The following is a 21,320-nucleotide window of genomic DNA, read 5'->3' as shown; positions in this document are numbered from 1 at the left end:
ACATGGTAGCAACACAACATAACAACAACATGGTAGCAACACAACATGACAACAACATGGTAGCAACACAACATAACAACAACATAACAACAACATGGTAGTAGCAACACAACATAACAACAACATGGTAGCAACACAACAACAACAACATGACACAACAGCATGGTAGCAACACAACATAACAACAACATGGTAGCAACACAACATGACAACAACATGGCAACACAACATGACAACAACATTAACACAACATAACAACAACATGGTAGCAACACAACATGGTAGCAACACAACATCAACACAACATGACAACAACAACACAACATGACAACAACATGGTAACATCACAATATAACAACATGGTAGCAACACAACATGACAACACAGCATGGTAGCAACACAACACGAAAACAACATGGTAGCAACACAACATGGTAGCAACACAACATGACAGCAACATGGTAGCAACACAACATGACACCAACATGGTAGCAACACAACATGTTAGCAACACAACATGACAACAACATGGTAGCAACACAACATGACAACACAGCATGGTGGCAACACAACATGACAACAACATGGTAGCAACACAACATGACAACAACATGGTAGTAACACAACATGACAACAACATGGTAGCAACACAACATGACAACAACATAACACAACAACAACATGGTAGCAACACAACATGACAACAACATGGTAGCAACACAACAGGACAACAACATGGTAGCAACACAACATGACAACAACATGGTAGCAACACAACATGACAACAACATGGTAGCAACACAACATGGTTGCAACACAATATGACAGCAACATGGTAGCAACACAACATGACAGCAACATAAACCAGGCCTCTCTCTCTCTGTGTTCCTGTTTAAACCAGGCCTCTCTGTGTGTTCCTGTTTAAACCAGGCCTCTCTCTCTCTCTGTGTTCCTGTTTAAACCAGGCCTCTCTGTGTGTTCCTGTTTAAACCAGGCCTCTCTGTGTGTTCCTGTTTAAACCAGGCCTCTCTGTGTGTTCCTGTTTAAACCAGGCCTCTCTCTCTCTGTGTGTTCCTGTTTAAACCAGGCCTCTCTCTCTCTCTGTGTGTTCCTGTTTAAACCAGGCCTCTCTCTCTCTGTGTTCCTGTTTAAACCAGGCCTCTCTCTCTGTGTGTTCCTGTTTAAACCAGGCCTCTCTCCCTCTGTGTGTTCCTGTTTAAACCAGGCCTCTCTCTCTGTGTGTTCCTGTTTAAACCAGGCCTCTCTCTCTGTGTGTTCCTGTTTAAACCAGGCCTCTCTCTCTCTGTGTTCCTGTTTAAACCAGGCCTCTCTCTCTCTGTGTGTTCCTGTTTAAACCAGGCCTCTCTCTCTCTGTGTTCCTGTTTAAACCAGGCCTCTCTGTGTGTTCCTGTTTAAACCAGGCCTCTCTGTGTGTTCCTGTTTAAACCAGGCCTCTCTGTGTGTTCCTGTTTAAACCAGGCCTCTCTCTCTCTGTGTGTTCCTGTTTAAACCAGGCCTCTCTCTCTGTGTGTTCCTGTTTAAACCAGGCCTCTCTCTCTGTGTGTTCCTGTTTAAACCAGGCCTCTCTCTCTGTGTGTTCCTGTTTAAACCAGGCCTGTGTGTTCCTGTTTCTCTCTGTGTGTTCCTGTTTAAACCAGGCCTCTCTCCCTCTGTGTGTTCCTGTTTAAACCAGGCCTCTCTCTCTGTGTGTTCCTGTTTAAACCAGGCCTCTCTCTCTGTGTGTTCCTGTTTAAACCAGGCCTCTCTCTCTGTGTGTTCCTGTTTAAACCAGGCCTCTCTCTCTCTGTGTTCCTGTTTAAACCAGGCCTCTCTCTCTCTGTGTTCCTGTTTAAACCAGGCCTCTCTCTCTCTGTGTGTTCCTGTTTAAACCAGGCCTCTCTCTCTGTGTTCCTGTTTAAACCAGGCCTCTCTGTGTGTTCCTGTTTAAACCAGGCCTCTCTCTCTGTGTTCCTGTTTAAACCAGGCCTCTCTCTCTCTGTGTTCCTGTTTAAACCAGGCCTCTCTCTCTCTGTGTTCCTGTTTAAACCAGGCCTCTCTCTCTGTGTTCCTGTTTAAACCAGGCCTCTCTCTCTGTGTTCCTGTTTAAACCAGGCCTCTCTCTCTGTGTTCCTGTTTAAATCAGGCCTCTCTCTCTGTGTGTTCCTGTTTAAACCAGGCCTCTCTCTCTGTGTGTTCCTGTTTAAACCAGGCCTCTCTGTGTGTTCCTGTTTAAACCAGGCCTCTCTGTGTGTTCCTGTTTAAACCAGGCCTCTCTCTCTGTGTTCCTGTTTAAACCAGGCCTCTCTCTCTCCGTGTTCCTGTTTAAACCAGGCCTCTCTGTGTGTTCCTGTTTAAACCAGGCCTCTCTCTATCTGTGTGTTCCTGTTTAAACCAGGCCTCTCTCTCTCTGTGTTCCTGTTTAAACCAGGCCTCTCTCTCTCTCTCTCTCTCTCCTCTCTCTCTCTCTCTCTCTCTCTCTCTCTCTCTCTCTCTCTCTCTCTCTCTCTCTCTCTCTCTCTCTCTCTCTCTCTCTCTCTCTCTCTCTGTGTTCCTGTTTAAACCAGGCCTCTCTCTCTCTCTGTGTGTGTTCCTGTTTAAACCAGGCCTCTCTCTCTGTGTGTTCCTGTTTAAACCAGGCCTCTCTCTATCTGTGTGTTCCTGTTTAAACCAGGCCTCTCTCTCTCTCTGTGTTCCTGTTTAAACCAGGCCTCTCTGTGTGTTCCTGTTTAAACCAGGCCTCTCTGTGTGTTCCTGTTTAAACCAGGCCTCTCTCTCTCTCTGTGTTCCTGTTTAAACCAGGCCTCTCTCTCTGTGTGTTCCTGTTTAAACCAGGCCTCTCTGTGTGTTCCTGTTTAAACCATACCTCTCTCTCTGTGTTCCTGTTTAAACCAGGCCTCTCTATCTGTGTGTTCCTGTTTAAACCAGGCCTCTCTCTCTGTGTGTGTTCCTGTTTAAACCAGGCCTCTCTCTCTCTCTGTGTTCCTGTTTAAACCAGGCCTCTCTGTGTGTTCCTGTTTAAACCAGGCCTCTCTCTCTGTGTGTTCCTGTTTAAACCAGGCCTCTCTCTCTCTGTGTTCCTGTTTAAACCAGGCCTCCCTCTCTCTGTGTTCCTGTTTAAACCAGGCCTCTCTATCTGATCTCATACATAATAAACCATTTAGTGAGATGAAGTTTCCGTTCAGAAAGTCCTGGTGATCTTGATGCTTTGCCCTATACCCTAAACCCTCTTTAGGGTATAGGGTGTTCCCTAACCCTGTTCCCTAAATCTGTCCTTTGTACCCTAACCCTACATCCTAAACCCTCTTTAGGGTATAGGGTGTTCCCTAACCCTGTTCCCTAAATCTGTCCTTTGTACCCTAACCCTACATCCTAAACCCTATTTAGGGTATAGGGTGTACCCTAACCCTACATCCTAAACCCTATTTAGGGTATAGGGTGTTCCCTAACCCTGTAGCCTAAATCTGTCCTTTGTACCCTAACCCTACATCCTAAACCCTCTTTAGAGTATAGGGTGTTCCCTAACCCTGTATCCTAAACCCTCTTTAGGGTATAGGGTGTTCCCTAACCCTGTACCCTAAATTTGTCCTCTGTACCCTAACCCTACATCCTAAACCCTAAGCTTGTTCCCTGTGTGTTCTGCTGCCCAGCTGTATCCTAACCCTGTCTGTCTGCTACCCAGCTGTATCCTAACCCTGTCTCTCTGCTGCCCAGCTGTATCCTAACCATGTCTGTCTGCTACCCAGCTGTATCCTAACCCTGTCTGTCTGCTGCCCAGCTGTATCCTAACCATGTCTGTCTGCTGCCCAGCTGTATCCTAACCCTGTCCCCTGTCTGTCTGCTACCCAGCTGTATCCTAACCCTGTCTGTCTGTTACCCAGCTGTATCCTAACCCTGGCTGTCTGCTGCCCAGCTGTAACCTAACCCTGGCTGTCTGCTGCCCAGCTGTATCCTAACCCTGTCTGTCTGCTACCCAGCTGTATCCTAACCCTGTATGTCTGCTGCCCAGCTGTATCCTAACCCTGTCTGTCTGCTGCCCAGCTGTCTCCTAACCCTGTCTGTCTGCTGCCCAGCTGTAGACTAACCCTGTCTCCTGTCTGTCTGCTACCCAGCTGTATCCTAACCCTGTCTGTCTGCTACCAAGCTGTATCCTAACCCTGTCTGTCTACTACCCAGCTGTATCCTAACCCTGTCTGTCTGCTGCCCAGCTGTATCCTAACCCTGTCTCCTGTCTGTCTGCTACCCAGCTGTATCCTAACCCTGTCTGTCTGCTACCAAGCTGTATCCTAACCCTGTCTGTCTACTACCCAGCTGTATCCTAACCCTGTATGTCTGCTGCCCAGCTGTATCCTAACCCTGTCTGTCTGCTGCCCAGCTGTCTCCTAACCCTGTCTGTCTGCTACCCAGCTGTATCCTAACCCTGTCCCCTGTCTGTCTACTACCCAGCTGTATCCTAACCCTGTCCCCTGTCTGTCTGCCTCCCAGCTGTATCCTAACCCTGTCTGTCTGCTGCCCAGCTGTATCCTAACCCTGTCTGTCTACTACCCAGCTGTATCCTAACCCTGTCTCCTGTATGTCTACTACCCAGCTGTATCCTAACCCTGTCTCCTGTATGTCTACTACCCAGCTGTATCCTAACCCTGTCTGTCTGTTACCCAGCTGTATCCTAACCCTGTCTGTCTACTACCCAGCTGTATCCTCAACCTGTCTGTCTGTTACCCAGCTGTATCCTAACCCTGTCCCCTGTCTGTCTACTACCCAGCTGTATCCTAACCCTGTCTGTCTGTTACCCAGCTGTATCCTAACCCTGTCTGTCTGCTACCCAGCTGTATCCTAACCCTGTCCTCTGTCTGTCTGCTACCCAGCTGTATCCTAACCCTGTCTGTCTGCTGCCCAGCTGTATCCTAACCCTGTCTGTCTGCTACCCAGCTATATCCGAACCCTGTCTGTCTGCTGCCCAGCTGTATCCTAACCCTGTCTGTCTGCTACCCAGCTATATCCCAACCTTGTCTGTCTGCTGCCCAGCTGTATCCCAACCCTGTCTGCCTGCTACCCAGCTGTATCCTAACCCTGTCTGTCTGCTACCCAGCTGTATCCTAACCCTGTCTGTCTGTTACCCAGCTGTATCCTAACCCTGTCTCCTGTCTGTCTGCTGCCCAGCTGTATCCTAACCCTATCTCCTGTCTGTCTGCTACCCAGCTGTATCCTAACCCTGTCTGTCTGCTACCCAGCTGTATCCTAACCCTGTCTCCTGTCTGTCTGCTACCCAGCTGTATCCTAACCCTGTCTGTCTACTACCCAGCTGTATCCTAACCCTGTCTGTCTGTTACCCAGCTGTATCCTAACCCTGTCTGTCTGCTACCCAGCTGTATCCTAACCCTGTCCCCTGTCTGTCTGCTACCCAGCTGTATCCTAACCCTGTCTGTCTGCTACCCAGCTGTATCCGAACCCTGTCTGTCTGCTGCCCAGCTGTATCCCAACCCTGTCTGTCTGCTGCCCAGCTGTATCCCAACCCTGTCTGTCTGCTACCCAGCTGTATCCTAACCCTGTCTGTCTGCTACCCAGCTGTATCCTAACCCTGTCTGTCTGTTACCCAGCTGTATCCTAACCCTGTCTCCTGTCTGTCTGCTGCCCAGCTGTATCCTAACCCTATCTCCTGTCTGTCTGCTACCCAGCTGTATCCTAACCCTGTCTGTCTGCTACCCAGCTGTATCCTAACCCTGTCTGTCTGCTACCCAGCTGTATCCTAACCCTGTCTCCTGTCTGTCTGCTGCCCAGCTGTATCCTAACCCTGTCTGTCTGCTGCCCAGCTGTATCCTAACCCTGTCTGTCTGCTGCCCAGCTGTATCCTAACCCTGTCTGTCTGCTACCCAGCTGTATCCTAACCCTGTCTGTCTGCTACCCAGCTGTATCCTAACCCTGTCTGTCTGCTACCCAGCTGTATCCTAACCCTGTCTCCTGTCTGTCTGCTACCCAGCTGTATCCTAACCCTGTCTGTCTGCTGCCCAGCTGTATCCTAACCCTGTCTGTCTGCTGCCCAGCTGTATCCTAACCCTGTCTGTCTGTCAACCAGCTGTATTCTAACCCTGTCTCCTGTCTGTCTGCTACCCAGCGGTATCCTAACCCTGTCTCCTGTCGTTCTGCTACCCAGCTGTGCCAGTGCTTCCAGTGATGGGAGGGATGATACCCCCTATACCCACAATGCCAAGCCCTTCCCACCATCAGTACCACCAGCTTCCTGCCTCGCCCCCTGCTGGCCGCCACCCCTATCACACCCAGCCTACCACTCCTGCCTCGCTCCCTGCTGCCCGCCACCCCTACCACACCCAGCCTACCTCTCCTGCCTCGCCCCCTGCTGCCCGCCACCCCTACCACACCCAGCCTACCTCTCCTGCCTCGCCCCCTGCTGCCCGCCACCCCTATCACACCCAGCCTACCGCTCCTGCCTCGCTCCCTGCTGCCCGCCACCCCTACCACACCCAGCCTACCTCTCCTGCCTCGCCCCCTGCTGCCCGCCACCCCTACCACACCCAGCCTCCTGCTCGGGCACCTTCAGCTCCCCCAACCACTACTGCTACACCCCCTGCTGCCCCTCCCCTTGCCATGCCCCCCCTCCATGGGATGCCACTCATGCCTTCCATACCAAGCCTACCTCTGATGCCAGGTGTGATGCCAGGTATGGTGTGTTAGTGTGTTTATCATGCAGTGTTACTGTACCCTGCCCTGTGCCCTGTACCCTGCCCTGCCCTGTACCCTGCCCTGTACCGTGCCCTGTACCCTGCCCTTCCCTGTACCCTGCCCTGTACCGTACCCTGCCCTGTACCCTGCTCTGTACCCTGCATTGTACCCTGCCCTGTACCGTACCCTGCCCTGTACCCTACCCTATACCCTGCCCTGTACCGTACCCTGCCCTGTACCGTGCCCTGTACCCTATCCTGTACCGTACCCTGTACCCTGCCCTGTACCGTGCCCTGCCTTGCCCTGTACCCTGCCCTTACCCTGCCCTGCCCTGTACCCTGCCCTGTACCCTACCCTATACCCTGCCCTGTACCGTACCCTGCCCTGTACCCTATCCTGTACCATACCCTGTACCGTACCCTGTACCCTGCCCTGTACCCTGCCCTGTTCCCTGCCCTGTACCGTACCCTTTACCCTACCCTGTACCGTACCCTTTACCCTACCCTGTACCGTGCCCTGCCTTTCCCTGTACCCTGCCCTTACCCTGCCCTGCCCTGTACCCTGCCTTGTACCCTGTACCCTACCCTGTACCCTATCCTGTACCATACCCTGTACCCTACCCTGTACCGTGCCCTGTACCCTGACCTGTACCCTGACCTGTACCCTGACCTGTACCGTACCCTGTACGCTACCCTGTATGGTGCCCTGCCCTGCCCTGTACCCTGCATTGTACCCTGTACCCTGCCTTGTACCCTGCCCTGTACCAAGCCCTGCACCCTGCACTGTACCCTACCCTGCTCTGCACACTGCCCTGTACCCTACCCTGTACCCTGCCCTGTACCCTGCCCTGTACCCTACCCTTCACCCTGCCCTGTACCCTGCCCTGTAACCTACCCTGCACCCTGCCCTGCACCCTGCCCTTCCCTGTACCCTACCCTGCACCCTGCCCTGCACCCTGCCCTGTATCCTACCCTGCACTCTACCCTGTATCCTACCCAGTACCCTGCCCTGTACCCTTCCCTGTACCCTGCTGAGTCAAACACTAACCCTGGACCATGCCCTATACCCTACCCTGTACCCTACCTAGTCTGACACTAACCCCATAGCCTAACCTTTCCCCTACCAAATCAGACACTAATCCTGTACCCTACCCTGTACCCTACCAAGTCAGACACTGACCCTCTACCCTACCGAGTCAGGCACTAACCCTGTACCCTACCAAGTCAGACACTAACCCTGTACCCTACCAAGTCAGACACTAACCCTGTACCCTACCAAGTCAGACACTATCCCTGTACCCTACTGAGTCAGACACTAACCCTGTACCCTACTGAGTCAGTTACTAAACCTGTACCCTACCGAGTCAGACACTAACCCTGTACCCTACCAATTCAGACACTAACCCTGTACCCTACCAAGTCAGACACTAACCCTGTACCCTACAGAGTCAGACACTAACCCTGTACTCTACCCTGTACCCTACCAAGTCAGACACTAACCCTGTACCCTACCCTGTACCCTACCAAGTCAGACACTAACCTTGTAGCCTACCAAGCCAGACACTAACCCTGTACCCTACCAAATCAGACAATAACCCTGTACCCTACCAATTCAGACAATAACCCTGTACCCTGCCCTGTACCCTACCAAGTCAGACACTAACTCTGTACCCTACCAAGTCAGACACTAACCTTGTAGCCTACCAAGCCAGACACTAACCCTGTACCCTACCCTGTACCCTACCAAGTCAGATACTAACCCTGTACCCTACCCTGCACCCTACCAAGTCAGACACTAACCCTGTACCCTACCAAGTCAGACACTAACCCTGTACCCTACCCTGTACCCTACCAAGTCAGATACTAACCCTGTACCCTACCCTGTACCCTACCAAGTCAGACACTAAACTTGTAGCCTACCACGCCAGACAATAACCCTGTACCCTACCAAATCAGACAATAACCCCGTACCCTACCAATTCAGACACTAACCCTGTACCCTGCCCTGTACCCTACCAAGTCAGACACTAACTCTGTACCCTACCAAGTCAGACACTAACCTTGTAGCCTACCAAGCCAGACACTAACCCTGTACCCTACCAAATCAGACAATAACCCTGTACCCTACCAATTCAGATACTAACCCTGTACCCTGCCCTGTTCCCTACCAAGTCAGACACTAACTCTGTACCCTACCAACTCAGACAGTAACCCTGTAGCCTACCAAGTCAGACACTAACCCTGTACCCTACCAAGTCAGACACTAACCCTGTACCCTACCAAGTCAGACACTAACCCTGTACCCTACAGAGTCAGACACTAACCCTGTACCCTACCCTGTACACTTCCAAGTCAGACACTAACCCTGTACCCTACAGAGTCAGACACTAACCCTGTACCCTACTGAGTCAGACACTAACCCTGTACCCTACCAATTCAGACACTAACCCTGTACCCTACCAAGTCAGATATTAACCATGTACCCTGCCCTGTACCCTACCAAGTCAGACACTAAACCTGTACCCTACCAAGTCCGACACTAACCCTGTACCCTACCCTGTACCCTACCAAGTCAGACACTAACCCTGTACCCTACCAAGTCAGACACTAACCCTGTACCCTACCGAGTCAGACACTAACCCTGTACCCTACCAAGTCAGACCCTAACCCTGTACCCTACCAAGTCAGACACTAACCCTGTACACCCCCGAGTCAGACACTAACCCTGTACCCTACCCTGCACCCTACCAAGTCAGACACTAACCCTGTACCCTACCCTGTACCCTACCATTGTCAGACACTAACCTTGTAGCCTACCAAGCCAGACACTAACCCTGTACCCTACCAAATCAGACAATAACCCTGTACCCTACCAATTCAGACACTAACCCTGTACCCTGCCCTGTACCCTACCAAGTCAGACACTAACTCTGTACCCTACCAAGTCAGACACTAACCTTGTAGCCTACCAAGCCAGACACTAACCCTGTACCCTACCAAATCAGACAATAACCCTGTACCCTACCAATTCAGATACTAACCCTGTACCCTGCCCTGTACCCTACCAAGTCAGACACTAACTCTGTACCCTACCAAGTCAGACCCTAACCCTGTACCCTACCAAGTCAGACACTAACCCTGTACACCCCGAGTCAGACACTAACCCTGTACCCTACCCTGCACCCTACCAAGTCAGACACTAACCCTATACCCTACCAAGTCAGACACTAAAACTGTACCCTACCCTGTACCCTACCAAGTCAGACACTAACCCTGTACCCTACCCTGTACCCTACCAAGTCAGACACTAACCTTGTAGCCTACCAAGCCAGACACTAACCCTGTACCCTACCAAATCAGACAATAACCCTGTACCCTACCAATTCAGACACTAACCCTGTACCCTGCCCTGTACCCTACCAAGTCAGACACTAACTCTGTACCCTACCAAGTCAGACACTAACCTTGTAGCCTACCAAGCCAGACACTAACCCTGTACCCTACCAAATCAGACAATAACCCTGTACCCTACCAATTCAGACACTAACCCTGTACCCTGCCCTGTACCCTACCAAGTCAGACACTAACTCTGTACCCTACCAAGTCAGACACTAACCCTGTAGCCTACCAAGTCAGACACTAACCCTGTACCCTACCAAGTCAGACACTAACCCTGTACCCTACCAAGTCAGACACTATCCCTGTACCCTACTGAGTCAGACACTAACCCTGCACCCTACTGAGTCAGTTACTAAACCTGTACCCTACCGAGTCAGACACTAACCCTGTACCCTACCAATTCAGACACTAACCCTGTACCCTACCAAGTCAGACACTAACCCTGTACCCTACAGAGTCAGACACTAACCCTGTACCCTACCCTGTACACTTCCAAGTCAGACACTAACCCTGTACCCTACAGAGTCAGACACTAACCCTGTACCCTACTGAGTCAGACACTAACACTGTACCCTACCAATTCAGACACTAAGCCTGTACCCTACCAAGTCAGATATTAACCCTGTACCCTGCCCTGTACCCTACCAAGTCATACACTAAACCTGTACCCTACCAAGTCTGACACTAACCCTGTACCCTACCCTGTACCCTACCAAGTCAGACACTAACCCTGTACCCTAACAAGTCAGACACTAACCCTGTACCCTACCAAGTCAGACACTAACGCTGTACCCTACCAAGTCAGACACTAACCCTGTACACCCCCGAGTCAGACACTAACCCTGTACCCTACCCTGCACCCTACCAAGTCAGACACTAACCCTGTACCCTACCAAGTCAGACACTAACCCTGTACCCTCCCCTGTACCCTACCAAGTCAGACACTAACCCTGTACACCCCGAGTCAGACACTAACCCTGTACCCTAACCTGCACCCTACCAAGTCAGACACTAACCCTGTACCCTACCAATTCAGACACTAACCCTGTACCCTGCCCTGTACCCTACCAAGTCAGACACTAACTCTGTACCCTACCAAATCAGACAATAACCCTGTACCCTACCAATTCAGATACTAACCCTGTACCCTGCCCTGTACCCTACCAAGTCAGACACTAACTCTGTACCCTACCAAGTCAGACACTAACCCTGTAGCCTGCCAAGTCAGACACTAACCCCATACCCTACCAAGTCAGTGACTAACCCTGTACCCTACCAATTCAGACACGAACCTAGTACCCTGCCCTGTTCCCTACCAAGTCAGACACTAACCCTATACCCTACCAAGTTAGACACTAACCTTGTACCCTACCAAGTCAGGCACTAACCCTGTACCCTACCAAGTCAGACACTAACCCTGTACCCTACCAAGTCAGACACTAACCCTGTACCCTACCGAGTCAGACACTAACCCTGTACCCTTCCAAGTCAGACAGTAACCCTGTACCCTACTCTGCACCCTACCAAGTCAGACACTAACCCTGTACCCTACCAAGTCAGACACTAACCCTGTACCCTACCCTGTACCCTACCAAGTCAGACACTAACCCTGTACACCCCCGAGTCAGACACTAACCCTGTACCCTACCCTGCACCCTACCAAGTCAGACACTAACCCTGTACCCTACCAAGTCATACACTAACCCTGTACCCTACCCTGTACCCTACCAAGTCAGACACTAACCCTGTACCCTACCAAGTCCGACACTAACCCTGTACCCTACTCTGTACCCTACCAAGTCAGACACTAACCCTGTTACCTACCAAGTCAGACACTAACCCTGTACACCCCGAGTCAGACACTAACCCTGTACCCTACCCTGCACCCTACCAAGTCAGACACTAACCCTGTACCCTACCAAGTCAGACACTAACCCTGTACCCTACCCTGTACCCTACCAAGTCAGACACTAACCCTGTACCCTACCCTGTACCCTACCAAGTCAGACACTAACCTTGTAGCCTACCAAGCCAGACACTAACCCTGTACCCTACCAAATCAGACAATAACCCTGTACCCTACCAATTCAGACACTAACCCTGTACCCTGCCTTGTACCCTACCAAGTCAGACACTAACTCTGTACCCTACCAAGTCAGACACTAACCTTGTAGCCTACCAAGCCAGACACTAACCCTGTACCCTACCAAATCAGACAATAACCCTGTACCCTACCAATTCAGATACTAACCCTGTACCCTGCCCTGTACCCTACCAAGTCAGACACTAACTATGTACCCTACCAAGTCAGACACTAACCCTGTAGCCTGCCAAGTCAGTGACTAACCCTGTACCCTACCAATTCAGACACGAACCTAGTACCCTGCCCTGTTCCCTACCAAGTCAGACACTAACCCTATACCCTACCAAGTTAGACACTAACCCTGTACCCTACCCTGTACCCTACCAAGTCAGGCACTAACCCTGTACCCTACCAAGTCAGGCACTAACACTGTACCCTACCAAATCAGACAATAACCCTGTACCCTACCAATTCAGATACTAACCCTGTACCCTGCCCTGTACCCTACCAAGTCAGACACTAACTCTGTACCCTACCAAGTCAGACACTAACCCTGTAGCCTGCCAAGTCAGACACTAACCCCATACCCTACCAAGTCAGTGACTAACCCTGTACCCTACCAATTCAGACACGAACCTAGTACCCTGCCCTGTTCCCTACCAAGTCAGACACTAACCCTATACCCTACCAAGTTAGACACTAACCTTGTACCCTACCAAGTCAGGCACTAACCCTGTACCCTACCAAGTCAGACACTAACCCTGTACCCTACCAAGTCAGACACTAACCCTGTACCCTACCGAGTCAGACACTAACCCTGTACCCTTCCAAGTCAGACAGTAACCCTGTACCCTACTCTGTACCCTACCGAGTCAGACACTAACCCTGTACCCTACCCTGCACCCTACCAAGTCAGACACTAACCCTGTACCCTACCAAGTCAGACACTAACCCTGTACCCTACCCTGTACCCTACCAAGTCAGACACTAACCCTGTACACCCCGAGTCAGACACTAACCCTGTACCCTACCCTGCACCCTACCAAGTCAGACACTAACCCTGTACCCTACCAAGTCATACACTAACCCTGTACCCTACCCTGTACCCTACCAAGTCAGACACTAACCCTGTACCCTACCAAGTCCGACACTAACCCTGTACCCTACTCTGTACCCTACCAAGTCAGACACTAACCCTGTTACCTACCAAGTCAGACACTAACCCTGTACACCCCCGAGTCAGACACTAACCCTGTACCCTACCCTGCACCCTACCAAGTCAGACACTAACCCTGTACCCTACCAAGTCAGACACTAACCCTGTACCCTACCCTGTACCCTACCAAGTCAGACACTAACCCTGTACCCTACCCTGTACCCTACCAAGTCAGACACTAACCTTGTAGCCTACCAAGCCAGACACTAACCCTGTACCCTGCCTTGTACCCTACCAAGTCAGACACTAACTCTGTACCCTACCAAGTCAGACACTAACCTTGTAGCCTACCAAGCCAGACACTAACCCTGTACCCTACCAAATCAGACAATAACCCTGTACCCTACCAATTCAGATACTAACCCTGTACCCTGCGCTGTACCCTACCAAGTCAGACACTAACTCTGTACCCTACCAAGTCAGACACTAACCCTGTAGCCTGCCAAGTCAGTGACTAACCCTGTACCCTACCAATTCAGACACGAACCTAGTACCCTGCCCTGTTCCCTACCAAGTCAGACACTAACCCTATACCCTACCAAGTTAGACACTAACCCTGTACCCTACCCTGTACCCTACCAAGTCAGGCACTAACCCTGTACCCTACCAAGTCAGGCACTAACACTGTACCCTACCAAGTCAGACACTAACCCTGTACCCTACCCTGTACCCTACCAAGTCAGACACTAACCCTGTACCCTACCTTGTACCCTACCGGTTCAGACACTAACCCTGTACCCTACCGAGTCAGACACTAACCCTGTACCCTACCAAGTCAGGCACTAACCCTGTACCCTACCAAGTCAGGCACTAAACCTGTACCCTACCAAGTCAGACACTGACCCTGTACCCTACCGAGTCAGATTCTAACCCTGTATCCTACCAAGTCAGACACTAACCCTGTACCCTACCAATTCAGACACGAACCTAGTACCCTGCCCTGTTCCCTACCAAGTCAGACACTAACCCTATACCCTACCAAGTTAGACACTAACCTTGTACCCTACCAAGTCAGGCACTAACCCTGTACCCTACCAAGTCAGGCACTAACCCTGTACCCTACCAAGTCAGACACTAACCCTGTACCCTACCGAGTCAGACACTAACCCTGTACCCTTCCAAGTCAGACACTAACCCTGTACCCTACCCTGTACCCTACCGAGTCAGACACTAACCCTGTACCCTACCCTGTACCCTAACGAGTCAGACACTAACCCTGTACCCTACCGAGTCAGACACTAACCCTGTACCCAACCAAGTCAGACACTAACCCTGTACCCTTCTTAGTCAGACACTAACCCTGTACCCTATCCTGTACCCTACCGGTTCAGACACTAACCCTGTATCCTACCAAGTCAGACACTAACCCTGTACCCTACCGAATCAGACACTAACTCTGTACCCTACTGAGTCAGACACTAACCCTGTACCCTACCATTTCAGACACTAACCCTGTACCCTGCCCTGTACCCTACCAAGTCAGACACTAACTCTGTACCCTACCAAGTCAGACACTAACCTTGTAGCCTACCAAGTCAGACACTAACCCTGTACCCTACCAAGTCAGTGACTAACCCTGTACCCTACCAAATCAGACAATAACCCTGTACCCTACCAATTCAGACACTAACCCTGTACCCTGCCCTGTACCCTACCAAGTCAGACACTAACTCTGTACCCTACCAAGTCAGACACTAACCCTGTACCCTGCCCTGTACCCTACCAAGTCAGACACTAACTCTGTACCCTACCAAGTCAGACACTAACCTTGTAGCCTACCAAGTCAGACACGAACCCTGTACCCTACCAAGTCAGTGACTAACCCTGTACCCTACCAAATCAGACAATCACCCTGTACCCTACCAATTCAGACACTAACCCTGTACCCTACCAAGTCAGTGACTAACACTGTACCCAACAATTCAGACACGAACCTAGTACCCTACCCTGTACCCTACCAAGTCAGACACTAACCCTATACCCTACCAAGTTAGACACTAACCTTGTACCCTACCAAGTCAGGCACTAACCCTGTACCCTACCAAGTCAGACACTAACCCTGTACCCTACCAAGTCAGACACTAACCCTGTACCCTACCGAGTCAGACACTAACCCTGTACCCTTCCAAGTCAGACAGTAACCCTGTACCCTACTCTGCACCCTACCAAGTCAGACACTAACCCTGTACCCTACCAAGTCAGACACTAACCCTGTACCCTACCCTGTACCCTACCAAGTCAGACACTAACCCTGTACACCCCCGAGTCAGACACTAACCCTGTACCCTACCCTGCACCCTACCAAGTCAGACACTAACCCTGTACCCTACCAAGTCATACACTAACCCTGTACCCTACCCTGTACCCTACCAAGTCAGACACTAACCCTGTACCCTACCAAGTCCGACACTAACCCTGTACCCTACTCTGTACCCTACCAAGTCAGACACTAACCCTGTTACCTACCAAGTCAGACACTAACCCTGTACACCCCCGAGTCAGACACTAACCCTGTACCCTACCCTGCACCCTACCAAGTCAGACACTAACCCTGTACCCTACCAAGTCAGACACTAACCCTGTACCCTACCCTGTACCCTACCAAGTCAGACACTAACCCTGTACCCTACCCTGTACCCTACCAAGTCAGACACTAACCTTGTAGCCTACCAAGCCAGACACTAACCCTGTACCCTACCAAATCAGACAATAACCCTGTACCCTACCAATTCAGACACTAACCCTGTACCCTGCCTTGTACCCTACCAAGTCAGACACTAACTCTGTACCCTACCAAGTCAGACACTAACCTTGTAGCCTACCAAGCCAGACACTAACCCTGTACCCTACCAAATCAGACAATAACCCTGTACCCTACCAATTCAGATACTAACCCTGTACCCTGCCCTGTACCCTACCAAGTCAGACACTAACTCTGTACCCTACCAAGTCAGACACTAACCCTGTAGCCTGCCAAGTCAGTGACTAACCCTGTACCCTACCAATTCAGACACGAACCTAGTACCCTGCCCTGTTCCCTACCAAGTCAGACACTAACCCTATACCCTACCAAGTTAGACACTAACCCTGTACCCTACCCTGTACCCTACCAAGTCAGGCACTAACCCTGTACCCTACCAAGTCAGGCACTAACACTGTACCCTACCAAATCAGACAATAACCCTGTACCCTACCAATTCAGATACTAACCCTGTACCCTGCCCTGTACCCTACCAAGTCAGACACTAACTCTGTACCCTACCAAGTCAGACACTAACCCTGTAGCCTGCCAAGTCAGACACTAACCCCATACCCTACCAAGTCAGTGACTAACCCTGTACCCTACCAATTCAGACACGAACCTAGTACCCTGCCCTGTTCCCTACCAAGTCAGACACTAACCCTATAACCTACCAAGTTAGACACTAACCTTGTACCCTACCAAGTCAGGCACTAACCCTGTACCCTACCAAGTCAGACACTAACCCTGTACCCTACCAAGTCAGACACTAACCCTGTACCCTACCGAGTCAGACACTAACCCTGTACCCTTCCAAGTCAGACAGTAACCCTGTACCCTACTCTGTACCCTACCGAGTCAGACACTAACCCTGTACCCTACCCTGCACCCTACCAAGTCAGACACTAACCCTGTACCCTACCAAGTCAGACACTAACCCTGTACCCTACCCTGTACCCTACCAAGTCAGACACTAACCCTGTACACCCCCGAGTCAGACACTAACCCTGTACCCTACCCTGCACCCTACCAAGTCAGACACTAACCCTGTACCCTACCAAGTCATACACTAACCCTGTACCCTACCCTGTACCCTACCAAGTCAGACACTAACCCTGTACCCTACCAAGTCTGACACTAACCCTGTACCCTACTCTGTACCCTACCAAGTCAGACACTAACCCTGTTACCTACCAAGTCAGACACTAACCCTGTACACCCCCGAGTCAGACACTAACCCTGTACCCTACCCTGCACCCTACCAAGTCAGACACTAACCCTGTACCCTACCAAGTCAGACACTAACCCTGTACCCTACCCTGTACCCTACCAAGTCAGACACTAACCCTGTACCCTACCCTGTACCCTACCAAGTCAGACACTAACCTTGTAGCCTACCAAGCCAGACACTAACCCTGTACCCTGCCTTGTACCCTACCAAGTCAGACACTAACTCTGTACCCTACCAAGTCAGACACTAACCTTGTAGCCTACCAAGCCAGACACTAACCCTGTACCCTACCAAATCAGACAATAACCTTGTACCCTACCAATTCAGATACTAACCCTGTACCCTGCCCTGTACCCTACCAAGTCAGACACTAACTCTGTACCCTACCAAGTCAGACACTAACCCTGTAGCCTGCCAAGTCAGTGACTAACCCTGTACCCTACCAATTCAGACACGAACCTAGTACCCTGCCCTGTTCCCTACCAAGTCAGACACTAACCCTATACCCTACCAAGTTAGACACTAACCCTGTACCCTACCCTGTACCCTACCAAGTCAGGCACTAACCCTGTACCCTACCAAGTCAGGCACTAACACTGTACCCTACCAAGTCAGACACTAACCCTGTACCCTACCCTGTACCCTACCAAGTCAGACACTAACCCTGTACCCTACCTTGTACCCTACCGGTTCAGACACTAACCCTGTACCCTACCGAGTCAGACACTAACCCTGTACCCTACCAAGTCAGGCACTAACCCTGTACCCTACCAAGTCAGGCACTAAACCTGTACCCTACCAAGTCAGACACTGACCCTGTACCCTACCGAGTCAGATTCTAACCCTGTATCCTACCAAGTCAGACACTAACCCTGTACCCTACCAATTCAGACACGAACCTAGTACCCTGCCCTGTTCCCTACCAAGTCAGACACTAACCCTATACCCTACCAAGTTAGACACTAACCTTGTACCCTACCAAGTCAGGCACTAACCCTGTACCCTACCAAGTCAGGCACTAACCCTGTACCCTACCAAGTCAGACACTAACCCTGTACCCTACCGAGTCAGACACTAACCCTGTACCCTTCCAAGTCAGACACTAACCCTGTACCCTACCCTGTACCCTACCGAGTCAGACACTAACCCTGTACCCTATCCTGTACCCTACCGGTTCAGACACTAACCCTGTATCCTACCAAGTCAGACACTAACCCTGTACCCTACCGAATCAGACACTAACTCTGTACCCTACTGAGTCAGACACTAACCCTGTACCCTACCATTTCAGACACTAACCCTGTACCCTGCCCTGTACCCTACCAAGTCAGACACTAACTCTGTACCCTACCAAGTCAGACACTAACCTTGTAGCCTACCAAGTCAGACACTAACCCTGTACCCTACCAAGTCAGTGACTAACCCTGTACCCTACCAAATCAGACAATAACCCTGTACCCTACCAATTCAGACACTAACCCTGTACCCTGCCCTGTACCCTACCAAGTCAGACACTAACTCTGTACCCTACCAAGTCAGACACTAACCCTGTACCCTGCCCTGTACCCTACCAAGTCAGACACTAACTCTGTACCCTACCAAGTCAGACACTAACCTTGTAGCCTACCAAGTCAGACACAAACCCTGTACCCTACCAAGTCAGTGACTAACCCTGTACCCTACCAAATCAGACAATCACCCTGTACCCTACCAATTCAGACACTAACCCTGTACCCTACCAAGTCAGTGACTAACACTGTACCCAACAATTCAGACACGAACCTAGTACCCTACCCTGTACCCTACCAAGTCAGGCACTAACCCTGTACCCTACCAAGTCAGGCACTAAGCCTGTACCCTACCAAGTCAGACACTAACCCTGTACCCTACCCTGTACCCTACCAAGTCAGACACTAACCCTGTACCCTACCTTGTACCCTACCGGTTCAGACACTAACCCTGTACCCTACCGAGTCAGACACTAACCCTGTACCCTACCAAGTCAGGCACTAAACCTGTACCCTACCAAGTCAGGCACTAAACCTGTACCCTACCAAGTCAGACACTAACCCTGTACCCTACCCTGTGCCCTACCAAGTCAGACACTGACCCTGTACCCTACCGAGTCAGATTCTAACCCTGTATCCTACCAAGTCAGACACTAACCCTGTACCCTTCTGAGTCAGACACTAACCCTGTACCCTAGCCTGTACCCTACCGAGTCAGACACTAACCCTGTACCCTACCGAGTCAGATACTTACCCTGTACCCTACCAAGTCAGACACTAACCCTGTACCCTACCCTGTACCCTACCAAGTCAGATACTAACCCTGTACCCTACTGAGTCAGACACTAACCCTGTACCCTACTGAGTCAGACACTAACCCTGTACCCTACCCTGTACCCTACCAAGTCAGATACTAACCCTGTACCCTACCAAGTCAGACACTAACTCTGTACCCTACCAAGTCAGACACTAACCTTGTAGCCTACCAAGCCAGACACTAACCCTGTACCCTACCAAATCAGACAATAACCCTGTACCCTACCAATTCAGATACTAACCCTGTACCCTGCCCTGTACCCTACCAAGTCAGACACTAACTCTGTACCCTACCAAGTCAGACACTAACCCTGTAGCCTGCCAAGTCAGACACTAACCCCATACCCTACCAAGTCAGTGACTAACCCTGTACCCTACCAATTCAGACACGAACCTAGTACCCTGCCCTGTTCCCTACCAAGTCAGACACTAACCCTATACCCTACCAAGTTAGACACTAACCCTGTACCCTACCCTGTACCCTACCAAGTCAGGCACTAACCCTGTACCCTACCAAGTCAGGCACTAACCCTGTACCCTACCAAGTCAGACACTAACCCTGTACCCTACCGAGTCATACACTAACCCTGTACCCTTCCAAGTCAGACACTAACCCTGTACCCTACCCTGTACCCTACCGAGTCAGACACTAACCCTGTACCCTACCGAGTCAGACACTAACCCTGTACCCAACCAAGTCAGACACTAACCCTATACCCTTCTTAGTCAGACACTAACCCTGTACCCAACCCTGTACCCTACCGGTTCAGACACTAACCCTGTACCCTACCAAGTCAGACACTAACCCTGTACCCTACCGAATCAGACACTAACCCTGTACCCTACCAATTCAGACACTAACCCTGTACCCTGCCCTGTACCCTACCAAGTCAGACACTAACTCTGTACCCTACCAAGTCAGACACTAACCTTGTAGCCTACCAAGTCAGACACTAACCCTGTACCCTACCAAGTCAGTGACTAACCCTGTACCCTACCAAATCAGACAATAACCCTGTACCCTACTAATTCAGACACTAACCCTGTACCCTGCCCTGTACCCTACCAAGTCAGACACTAACTCTGTACCCTACCAAGTCAGACACTAACCCTGTACCCTGCCCTGTACCCTACCAAGTCAGACACTAACTCTGTACCCTACCAAGTCAGACACTAACCTTGTAGCCTACCAAGTCAGACACTAACCCTGTACCCTACTGAGTCAGATACTAACCCTGTACCCTACCAAGTCAGACACTAACCTTGTAGCCTACCAAGTCAGATACTAACCCTGTACCCTACTGAGTCAGACACTAACCCAGTACCCTACCCTGTACCCTACCAAGTCAGACACTAACCTTGTAGCCTACCAAGTCAGACACTAACCCTGTACCCTACTGAGTCAGATACTAACCCTGTACCCTACCAAGTCAGACACTAACCTTGTAGCCTACCAAGTCAGATACTAACCCTGTACCCTACTGAGTCAGACACTAACCCAGTACCCTACCCTGTACCCTACCAAGTCAGACACTAACCCTGTACCCTACTGAGTCAGACACTAACCCTGTACCCTACTGAGTCAGTCACTAAACCTGTACCCTCTTGAGTCAGACACTAACCCTGTACGCTACCGAGTCAGACACTAACCCT

General features: G+C 50.9%; 1 protein-coding gene across 4 annotated transcripts in view; it reads left to right on the top strand.

Annotated features, from left to right (window-relative positions):
* Positions 1-21,320, top strand: part of myo15aa (myosin XVAa) — a 207,366-nt gene that overhangs the window by 116,336 nt on the left and 69,710 nt on the right. The window lies entirely within an intron of this gene.

This window comes from Oncorhynchus gorbuscha, unplaced genomic scaffold (assembly GCF_021184085.1).
Source record: "Oncorhynchus gorbuscha isolate QuinsamMale2020 ecotype Even-year unplaced genomic scaffold, OgorEven_v1.0 Un_scaffold_557, whole genome shotgun sequence".
In the NCBI taxonomy this organism is placed as follows: Eukaryota; Metazoa; Chordata; class Actinopteri; order Salmoniformes; family Salmonidae; genus Oncorhynchus; species Oncorhynchus gorbuscha.
This window is presented reverse-complemented; position numbering and strand designations above follow the sequence as displayed.